At 49.4% G+C, this 12,083-nt stretch overlaps 1 long non-coding RNA gene across 1 annotated transcript; it reads left to right on the top strand.

Annotated features, from left to right (window-relative positions):
* The first annotated feature begins 8,513 nt into the window (after window positions 1–8,513).
* On the top strand, window positions 8,514–11,738 carry LOC142677677 (uncharacterized). The gene is made up of 4 exons (XR_012852616.1): window positions 8,514–8,568; window positions 9,788–9,820; window positions 10,171–10,212; window positions 11,627–11,738. It is a non-coding gene; the product is annotated as an uncharacterized LOC142677677 (long non-coding RNA).
* The last annotated feature ends 345 nt before the right edge of the window (window positions 11,739–12,083 follow it).

The raw sequence follows: 12,083 nt of genomic DNA, 5'->3' as shown, positions 1-12,083 counted from the left end.
TGTATATAGTGGCCCACATCCCCACATATAAGCCCCCTGTATATAGTGGCCCACATCCCCACATATAGACCTACCTGTATATAGTGGCCCACATATGGACTCCCCTGTATATAGTGGCCCACATACCCACATATAGACCTTCCTGTATATAGTGGCCCACATCCCCACATATAAGCCCCCTGTATATAGTGGCCCACATCCCCACATATAGACCTACCTGTATATAGTGGCCCACATATGGACTCCCCTGTATATAGTGGCCCACATCCCCACATATAGACCTTCCTGTATATAGTGGCCCACATATGGACCCCCTTTATATAGTGGCCCACATGTAGACCCCCTGTATATAGTGGCCTACATCCCCACATATAGACCCCCCATGTATATAGTGGCTCACATCCCCACATATAAACACCCCCTGTATATAGTGGCCCACATAAAGACCCCCCTGTATATAGTGGCCCACATATAGACCCCCTGTATATAGTGTTCCACATCCCCACATGTAGACACCCTGTAGATAGTGCCCCACATATAGACCTTCCTGTATATAGTGGCCCACATATGGACCCCCTTTATATAGTGGCCCACATGTAGACCCCCTGTATATAGTGGCCTACATCCCCACATATAGACCCCCCATGTATATAGTGGCTCACATCCCCACATATAAACACCCCCTGTATATAGTGGCCCACATAAAGACCCCCCTGTATATAGTGTTCCACATATAGACCCCCCTGCATATAGTGGCCCACATCCCCACATATAGACCCCCTGTATATAGTGGCCCACATCCCAACATATAGACCTTCCTGTATATAGCGGCCCACATATGGACCCCCCTTTATATAGTGGCCCACATCCCCACATGTAGACCCCCTGTATATAGTGTTCCACATCCCCACATATTGACCCCCCCTGTATATAGTGGCCCACATATAGGCCCCCCTGTATATAGTGTTCCACATCCCCACATGTAGACCCCCTGTAGATAGTGGCCCACATATAGACCCCCTGTATATAGTGTTCCACATCCCCACATATAGACCCCCCTGTATATAGTGGCCTACATCCCCACATATAGACCCCCCTGTATATAGTGGTTCACATCCCCACATATAGACCCCCCCTGTATATAGTGGCCCACATCCCCACATATAGACCCCCCTGTATATAGTGGCCCACATATAGACCCCCCCTGTATATAGTGGCCCACATATAGACCCCCCTGTATATAGTGTTCCACATCCCCACATGTAGACCCCCTGTATATAGTGGCCCACATCCCCACATATAGACCTTCCTGTATATAGTGGCCCACATATGGACTCCCCTTTATATAGTGGCCCACATCCCCACATGTAGACCCCCTGTATATAGTGGCCCACATATAAACCCGCCTGTATATAGTGTTCCACATCCCCACATGTAGACCCCCTGTAGATAGTGCCCCACATATAGACCCCCTGTATATAGTGGGCCACATATAGACCCCCCTGTATATAGTGGCCCACATCCCCACATATAGACCCCTCTGTATATAGTGGCCCACATCCCCACATATAGACCCCCCTGTATATAGTGGCCCACATATAGACCCCCTATATATCGTGGCCCACATATAGACCCCCCTGTATATAGTGTTCCACATCCCCACAGGTAGATCCCCTGTATATAGTGGCCCACATATAGACCCCCTGTATATAGTGTTCCACATCCCCACATATAGACCCCCTGTATATAGTGGCCCACATCCCTACATATAGACCTTCCTGTATATAGTGGCCCACATATGGACCCCCCTTTATATAGTGGCCCACATCCCCACATGTAGACCCCCTGTAGATAGTGCCCCACATATAGACCCCCTGTATATAGTGGGCCACATATAGACCCCCCTGTATATAGTGGCCCACATCCCCACATATAGACCCCCTGTATATAGTGTTCCACATCCCCACATATAGACCCCCCTGTATATAGTGGCCCACATCCCCACATATAAGCCCCCTGTATATAGTGGCCCACATCCCCACATATAGACCTACCTGTATATAGTGGCCCACATATGGACTCCCCTGTATATAGTGGCCCACATACCCACATATAGACCTTCCTGTATATAGTGGCCCACATCCCCACATATAAGCCCCCTGTATATAGTGGCCCACATCCCCAGATATAGACCTACCTGTATATAGTGGCCCACATATGGACTCCCCTGTATATAGTGGCCCACATCCCCACATATAGACCTTCCTGTATATAGTGGCCCACATATGGACCCCCTTTATATAGTGGCCCACATATAGACCCCCCTGTATATAGTGGCCCACATATAGACCCCCTGTATATAGTGTTCCACATCCCCACATGTAGACCCCCTGTAGATAGTGCCCCACATATAGACCTTCCTGTATATAGTGGCCCACATATGGACCCCCTTTATATAGTGGTCCACATGTAGACCCCCTGTATATAGTGGCCTACATCCCCACATATAGACCCCCCATGTATATAGTGGCTCACATCCCCACATATAAACACCCCCTGTATATAGTGGCCCACATAAAGACCCCCCTGTATATAGTGGCCCACATATAGACCCCCTGTATATAGTGGCTCACATCCCCACATATAAACACCCCCTGTATATAGTGGCCCACATAAAGACCCCCCTGTATATAGTGGCCCACATATAGACCCCCTGTATATAGTGTTCCACATCCCCACATGTAGACCCCCTGTAGATAGTGCCCCACATATAGACCTTCCTGTATATAGTGGCCCACATATGGACCCCCTTTATATAGTGGTCCACATGTAGACCCCCTGTATATAGTTGCCTACATCCCCACATATAGACCCCCCATGTATATAGTGGCTCACATCCCCACATATAAACACCCCCTGTATATAGTGGCCCACATAAAGACCCCCCTGTATATAGTGGCCCACATATAGACCCCCTGTATATAGTGTTCCACATCCCCACATGTAGATCCCCTGTATATTGTGGCCCACATATAGACCCCCTGTATATAGTGTTCCACATATAGACCCCCCTGCTTATAGTGGCCCACATCCCCACATATAGACCTTCCTGTATATAGTGGCCCACATATGGACCCCCCTTTATATAGTGGCCCACATCCCCACATGTAGACCCCCTGTATATAGTGGCCCACATATAGACCCCCCTGTATATAGTGTTCCACATCCCCACATGTAGACCCCCTGTAGATAGTGGCCCACATCCCCACATATAGACCCCCTGTATATAGTGGCCCACATCCCCACATATAGACCCCCTGTATATAGTGGCCCACATCCCCACATATAGACTTTCCTGTATATAGTGGCCCACATATGGACCCCCCTTTATATAGTGGCCCACATCCCCACATGTAGACCCCCTGTATATAGTGTTCCACATCCCCACATGTAGACCCCCTGTAGATAGTGCCCCACATATAGACCCCTCCGGTTCAAGCAGCGCCCCCGGGAATGAGAGGGCCTGTGTCGCCTGGCCCATACATGTTAGAGGCGAGGCGGCACGGGCCCCGTAGTACCGACGCTACCGCTGTAGTAGCCATAACGGCTGCTAGTGGCGCCACTGGACATATGGGGGGGTGGAGTGTAGGCTGGCGGCCCAAGCCCCCTCAAGCCGTGGGCCCCGTTGCAGCCGCTATGGCTGCTACCGCGGCAGTTACGCCGGCGTATGTGTGTATATATATATATATATAGATATTCATTCATTACAGGGATCAAAGCAAGCGCCCCCTTGTGGCTGGAGGTGCAGATATTATATATAATCCAGTATATACTAGAGTGACCAGTGCTGGATAGAGTAATACCTATAACTGTGGTAACGGCAGATGTGCAGGGGAGGTGCGGCCGCGTTGCTTTTAGTGCATAGATTTCTGTTTTGCTTTCCTCCTCTGGTCCGGATCCTGGAGAATGATTATTTCTATATTCTATATGTAAAAAACCAAATGTAGAAGTGTCTCCCCTCTCGTGCCATGAGGATGACCCAGCGCTCCCTGTGCTTTATCACCTGCAATAATGAAGCTCTCGCGATGTATAAGAGTCGGCGTCTCGCGAGGTGTCCGTCCATCGTTGGTTTTCTGTAAAATACAATCGGCACCTACATGAATTTGTCTGTAAATGTAATCAGAAGCGGGAATGAATCTATAAGTAAATACATAGACATCCCCCCAGGAACCCCACAGATCCAGATGACCGGCGACAAAGAATAAAAAAACGCAACAAACGCCATAAAATGACCTCCGAATAACCAAACAACAACACAAACGTAGAAGAGATGACTATTGCGCCTTATGACGTAATAACACCCCCCCCCATGTGACGTACGTGTGCCGCGAGCAGGTTATAGTTCCCCCTCTGTGACGGATATATAACGACCTGTGTATACTGCACCACGAGATCAGCGGCGGGAGAGCAGCGGTTATACGCGGCCGCGCTCCTGCCACAACAACCGGGGTCGGAGGCAACTGAACCCTACGATTGTTTATTAAAACATATAAAAAATGTTCCCGCCGCGTGGAAAAAGAGAACGCCTCATGTAAACCGTGTCACGCATGGCGCGAAAAAAAAAATACAACTATAGCGTCCCCTGATTTTTACCGCATTCCTTCCAGAAAACATTCATAAAAGTTGACCAATAAATTAAATGTACCCGAAAATGGCGGCAAAAAAAACGCCGACTCCTCGTACAATAATACGTTCTCACTCTTAAAAAAGGTCAATGAAGAAATCACTCAACGCCGAAGACTCAAAACAAACCACGACATTAAGGGGTTAAGGTTAAGCGTAAAATCCCAGAGCGTGCAATCTAAATAGCGAGTTATGTGATCGTCCGTTTATGGATCCATGTCCGTGGCGTGGCCACTTATCACTCACGGTAACGCGGTCTGTCCGTCACGCCACGATGTGGTCCCAGCGGTTCTAGGGCCGGTTGATTGCGCCACATCACAATATCCGCATCGCGCTTCTTTCCTGCGCGTCGTGACACCGAGCTATGTAATATAGTTCAGACTATGGAAGATGTTCGTGAATTACAGGCAGATTTAAACAAACTAAGTGTTTGGGCGTCCACTTGGCAGATGAAGTTTAATGTAGATAAATGTAAAGTTATGCATCTGGGTACCAACAACCTGCATGCATCATATGTCCTAGGGGGGGCTACACTGGCGGATTCACTTGTTGAGAAGGATCTGGGTGTAATAATCTGCAGCATCATATGTCCTAGGGGGCGCTACACTGGGGGATTCACTTGTAGAGAAGGATCTGGGTGTAATAATCTGCAGGCATCATATGTCCTAGGGGGAGCTACACTGGGAGAGTCACTTGTAGAGAAGGATCTGGGTGTAATAATCTGCAGCATCATATGTCCTAGGGGGAGCTACACTGGCGGATTCACTTGTTGAGAAGGATCTGGGTGTAATAATCTGCAGCATCATATGTCCTAGGGGGAGCTACACTGGGGGAGTCACTTGTAGAGAAGGATCTGGGTGTAATAATCTGCAGCATCATATGTCCTAGGGGGCGCTACACTGGGGGAGTCACTTGTTGAGAAGGATCTGGGTGTAATAATCTGCAGCATCATATGTCCTAGGGGGAGCTACACTGGGAGTAATAATCTGCAGCATCATATGTCCTAGGGGGAGCTACACTGGCGGATTCACTTGTTGAGAAGGATCTGGGTGTAATAATCTGCAGCATCATATGTCCTAGGGGGAGCTACACTGGGGGAGTCACTTGTAGAGAAGGATCTGGGTGTAATAATCTGCAGCATCATATGTCCTAGGGGGCGCTACACTGGGGGAGTCAATTGTTGAGAAGGATCTGGGTGTAATAATCTGCAGCATCATATGTCCTAGGGGGAGCTACACTGGGGGAGTCACTTGTAGAGAAGGATCTGGGTGTAATAATCTGCAGCATCATATGTCCTAGGGGGCGCTACACTGGGGCAGTCAATTGTTGAGAAGGATCTGGGTGTAATAATCTGCAGCATCATATGTCCTAGGGGGCGCTACACTGGGGGAGTCAATTGTTGAGAAGGATCTGGGTGTAATAATCTGCAGCATCATATGTCCTAGGGGGCGCTACACTGGGGGAGTCACTTGTTGAGAAGGATCTGGGTGTAATAATCTGCAGCATCATATGTCCTAGGGGGAGCTACACTGGGGGAGTCACTTGTTGAGAAGGATCTGGGTGTACTTGTAAATCATAAACTAAATAACAGCATGCAGTGTCAATCAGCTGCTTCAAAGGCCAGCAGGATATTGTCGTGTATCAAAAGAGGCCTGGACTCGCGGGACAGGGATGTAATATTACCACTTTACAAAGCATTAGTGAGGCCTCATCTAGAATATGCAGTTCAGTTCTGGGCTCCAGTTCATAGAAAGGATGAAAAATCAAAGAAGAGCAACGAAACTAATTAGGGGCGCGGAGAATTTAAGTTATGAGGAAAGATTGAAAGAATTAAACCTATTTAGCCTTGAAAAGAGACGACTAAGGGGGGACATGATTAACTTATATAAATATATTAATGGCACATACAAAAAATATGGTGAAATCCTGTTCCTTGTAAAACCCGCTCAAAAAACAAGGGGGCCTCCCTCCGTCTGGAGAAAAAAAGGTTCAACCTGCAGAGGCGACAAGGCTTCTTTACTGTGAGAACGGTGAATTTATGGAATAGTCACCGCAGGAGCCGTCACAGCAGGGACAGGAGATACCGCAGGAGCCGTCACAGCAGGGACAGTAGACACCGCAGGAGCCGTCACAGCAGGGACAGGAGACACCGCAGGAGCCGTCACAGCAGGGACAGGAGACACCGCAGGAGCTGGTCACAGCAGGGACAGGAGACACCGCAGGAGCTGGTCACAGCAGGGACAGGAGACACCGCAGGAGCCGTCACAGCAGGGACAGGAGACACCGCAGGAGCCGTCACAGCAGGGACAGGAGACACCGCAGGAGCCGTCACAGCAGGGACAGGAGACACCGCAGGAGCTGGTCACAGCAGGGACAGGAGACACCGCAGGAGCCGTCACAGCAGGGACAGGAGACACCGCAGGAGCCGTCACAGCAGGGACAGGAGATGCTGCAAAAAAGGCAAAGATCATTTCCTAGAACAAAAAAGTATTAGCTCCGATGTGTAGAATTTTTTTTACTTCCCCTTTCCCATCCCTTGGTTGAACTTGATGGACATGTGTCTTTTTTCAACCTTACAAACTATGTAACTGTGTAACTATGTAACTATGTGTCGGCACTTCTGTGCCTCCAGATCCCCCGCCCCTCGTCTTTCCTCGAGCGATATTCTGCCTCCCCCGGAGCAGAGTTCTCCCAGTGAGGTTGGAGTTCTCCGCACTGCGTTACATTTAGTGTGCGAGTAAAAAACATCTGTATATATCCGAGCCGTGTCTGAGTTAAACATGTGTCGGAGCGTTCTTCGTTCCTTCCGCTGTAGCTGACCGGTTGTCGCTGGCGGTTGTCACTTTGAGGGGGCCACACCCCATTATAGAGGTTTGTATAGAACATAAGGCTTATCATGCTTTGCCGCTTCTCTCCACAGTATTTCTCTGGTATTCTTGGCCGCTGTTCTTCTTACCTCCATTGTGGCCGCTCAGGGTAAGTCTATATTTTGGGGACTCCAGGACAATAGTTTGGGGGTGCCACTTATCTTGTGGGGTTCCTTCTGCTCCTATGAATCTGTCTCCATATTATTCTGGGTTTACGCCCGTCCAGAACACCATGTTGGGGCTGTGGGGGACCCTTGGGGTGTTATCTATTGTGGTTGTGCCTCCGCTGGGTGTTTTTGGGGCTTGTGGGTGTGGATCGGGGTTTTAGGGATTTCGTATCTACTGCTACTTTCATGTAAAAGGGTAATTGTGGTGACTGTAGGGCCGGACTGGACCACCAGAGGATCAGGTAGGGGCCCGAAGATCTGACACCGGAGCGAGCCTGAAATAATGAGGAAGGAACAACTCTCTGGTGGGTCAGGGTAGAAGATAAGAGGGGTTACTAACTCCCAGTGCAAGATCTATACCAAGACCCCCCAACGTCTCATATTTATAATTCTCCTGTTCTCAGAGTCTTCAGGGCCCTCGTCACTGGGGTCCGGGTGTGACTGCTACATCTCTACTGTAGAGGATTTCCACCAGGGTTTGGGCATTTGTCTAGTTTTGGGTCACTGTCGATGGGGAACCTTGAGCCCACCAGAGAGAATGATTCGGAGGGCCCGTCCTCCCACCATAAGGAACAGGACCACTTATCATTGTATTGTAAACTCTGTCATTATTGACCACACAAGTTCTCTGTAGGACCCTATTGTAGCCGGGCCCCGTTAATGTGTCAGGACTAGGGCCCAAAGTAAGATCCTCTGGTGGGTCAGTATCACAGACCTAGAAGAACTGGTTTCTCTAAGATTGGACCTGGTCTTCCCGGACTTTGTCTCATCACTGCGTCTCCTTGTCTTGTCTGTAGAGGAAGCTGTGACCGTCATGGACACGACTCCACCTGTAGAGAGCTCCATTGCAGGTACGTCTGCTCCTAGTCACAGTGTGGAGCTGTGTCTTTCTCTAAACCTTCTGGGTAACTGCCTTATACAAACCTCATTTTGGAGCCTGAGGGGGGCAGTTTTTTAATGATTTTAGTCTGAAATTTTATTGGGCCGTGTGTGGTAACCTGGGATGTCCTTCTGTCCCTCAATGCCCGTATGGACTGTGAGAAGAATGTCTGTTACTGTGATCTGGACCTTTTTCCCCGTGTGTGAGGCTGGAGTAACTGTGAACCTCGGTGGTGACGGTTGTGAGGCTGGAGTAACTGTGAACCTCGGCGGTGACGGTTGTGAGGCTGGAGTGACTGTGAGCCTCGGCGGTGACGGTTGTGAGGCTGGAGTGACCGTGAAGCTCGGCGGTGACGGTTTTGAGGCTGAAGTGACTGTGAACCTCGGCGGTGACGGTTGTGAGGCTGGAGTAACTGTGAACCTCGGCAGTGACGGTTGTGAGGCTGGAGTGACTGTGAGCCTCGGCGGTGACGGTTGTGAGGCTGGAGTGACCGTGAAGCTCGGCGGTGACGGTTGTGAGGCTGGAGTGACTGTGAGCCTCGGCGGTGACGGTTGTGAGGCTGGAGTGACCGTGAAGCTCGGCGGTGACGGTTGTGAGGCTGGAGTGACTGTGAGCCTAGGCGGTGACGGTTGTGAGGCTGGAGTGACTGTGAACCTCGGTAGTGACGGTTGTGAGGCTGGAGTGACTGTGAACCTCGGTAGTGACGGTTGTGAGGCTGGAGACCTCACTGCTTTCTGAACTGGGCCAAGAGCATGAGGGGGCAGTACTGAGACCCCGAATTCTGTTCCATGAAATATACAAGTGCCCCAAACCCCACGTACTTAAAAGGTGACGTAAACTTGTATAACCCTCCCAAACACAACATTGAGATCTACGAGTGGCCCATAGAAGTATAGATAATCGTACACACCATATGATGGTAATCTCTATCCATATGTGTATATTGTTAAAGCGATCGGTTCTGACCAATGGACGTCTGTAGATCAGGACCGGTTCTGATTGTCCTAGATATCGTGCAGCATCTTCTCCTTTAATAACCAGGTAAAATTGAGCCATGTCTGAGTGATAACGAGGCTTCTGATACCGGGCTCCAGCCGTCCACCCAGCTCTTGTCCACCAATGTTATTACGTGATTGAGCGGATTCTTGGATATTCTCACTAATCTTTTTCTTCTTCTTTCTACATTTCAGAGAATGAGGAAATAACGGACGCCCCACAACAAAGTGAGACCCGGAGCCCCAAGATGTCACTGACAAGTATCACTATAGGAGGGACAATGAGCGGAGTTGTGCACAGGCTGTAGACAGGGTTCTTACTATGGGTGGGATGAATGGGGCGGCCTCCAGGGTGTAATGTCCATATAATGGGGCAGGACCTGTTCCTCACATCTTATGATGATTCATCCTATATAACTTTTAGTCACAACATACAGATAATATTTGGTCAGAGGTCATCAGTTCGGGGCAGGAGAATTACTGCTCACCATTTTATAACTGCGTGGATCTCACTGGGCAGTAACTCGTGTCTTAAAGACACTGGATAATAGAGTTTCATGTCTTGTTTCTCCTTGTAGCGGATACAAAATCTATGACTGAAACAACGAAATCCCCAGCAGGTAAGTAGCCCCAGCACCGGCAGTGTGTAGTACCGGCAGTGTGTAGTACCGGCAGTGTGTAGTACCGGCAGTAGGTGATACCAGCAGTAGGTGATATCAGCAGTACCAGCAGTAGATAATATCAGCAGTACCAGAAGTAGGTAGTTATAGCAGTAGGTAGTACCGGCAGTGGGTAGTACCGGCAGTGGGTAGTATCGGCAGTACCAGCAGTAGGTAGTACGAGCAGTAGGTAGTATCGGAAGTAGCTAGTATCAGCAGTAGGCAGTACTTAGTACCGGAAGTAGGTAGTACCGGCAGTAGGTAGTACCGTTAGTACCAGCAGTAGGTATCGGCAGTATCAGAAGTAGGTAGTATCGGCAGTAGGCGGTACCGGCAGTAGGCAGTACCGGCAGTAGCTGGTACCGGCAGTATCAGCAGTAGGTAACATCAGCAGAAGGTAGTACCAGCAGTAGGTAGTACCAGCAGTAGGTAGTTCCAGCAGTAGGTAGTATCAGCAGAACCAGCAGTAGGTAATAACAGCAGTAGGTAGTACCAGCAGTAGGTAGTATCGGCAGTACCAGCAGTAGGTAGTATCGGTAGTATCGGCAGTAGGTAGTAATAGCAGTAGGTAGTATCGGCAGTACCCGAAGTATCGGCAGTAGGTAGTACCAGCAGTAGGTAACATCAGCAGTAGGTAGTATCGGCAGTAGGTAGTATCGGCAGTACCAGCAGTAGATAGTATCAGTAGTAGGTAACATCAGCAGTATCGGCAGTAGGTAAGATCAGCAGTACCCGCAGTAGGCAGTATTGGCAGGAAGTAATATCGGCAGTATCGGCAGTAGGTAGTATCGGCAGTATTGGCAGGAGGTAATATCAGCAGTATCGGCAGTAGGTAATATCGGCAGTAGGCAGTATCGGCAGTAGGTAGTATCGGCAGTACCGGCAGTAGGTAGTACCGGCAGTAGGTAGTATCGGCAGTAGGTAGTATAGGCAGTACCGGCAGTAGGTAGTATAGGCAGTAGGTAATATCGGCAGTAGGTAATATCGGCAGTAGGTAGTATCGGCAGTAGGTAGTATCGGCAGTAGGTAGTATCGGCAGTAGGTAGTATCGGCAGTACGTAGTATCGGCAGTACGTAGTATAGGCAGTACCGGCAGTAGGTAGTATAGGCAGTACCGGCAGTAGGTAGTATAGGCAGTAGGTAGTATAGGCAGTACCGGCAGTAGGTAGTACCGGCAGTAGGTAGTATCGGCAGTAGGTAGTATAGGCAGTACCGGCAGTAGGTAATATCGGCAGTACCGGCAGTTGGTAGTGTCAACAGTATCGGCAGTAGGTAATATCGGCAGTTGGTAGTGTCGGCAGTATTGGCAGGCGGTAATATCGGCAGTTGGAGTAACTGGTCAATGCCGGCTTTAACTCTTCGTGGTTTTCTACAGAGGATCCCGTCAGTTTCCAGGGAAACCAAAGGCTGCAGACGGACGGAGCTGGGGAAAGTGCTTCCTCCAATAGCGAGTCCTCCAACAGCGAGAATAACGACAGCATAAATGTGGAAACGATGCAAGGAGGTGAGGATGAGGAGCGGGGTTGGGGGCACATGATGGCCAATTATATGACCACTGGAGGCCACAGACAATGCTTCAAGAAATATGTATGAAAAGGGGCAATCATTAAAGGGGAACTACACTTTTAAAAAACTTTTGACACTTCATAAAGAGATGTCAAAAGTTTTGATAGGTGGGGGTCTGAGCACTGAGACCCCCACCGATCACTAAAATGAAGCGACAGAAGCGCTGGGGTGAGTGTTGTGCTGCTTCGTTTCTGATCGGCTTTCCTCCCAATACCAAGCGAGTGGTGTACAGACCCCTATAGGCCGGGCTCTTGGAGATCATGTCC

The sequence above is a fragment of the Rhinoderma darwinii genome (genome assembly GCF_050947455.1).
Source record: "Rhinoderma darwinii isolate aRhiDar2 chromosome 2 unlocalized genomic scaffold, aRhiDar2.hap1 SUPER_2_unloc_5, whole genome shotgun sequence".
Lineage (NCBI taxonomy): Eukaryota > Metazoa > Chordata > Amphibia > Anura > Rhinodermatidae > Rhinoderma > Rhinoderma darwinii.
This window is presented reverse-complemented; position numbering and strand designations above follow the sequence as displayed.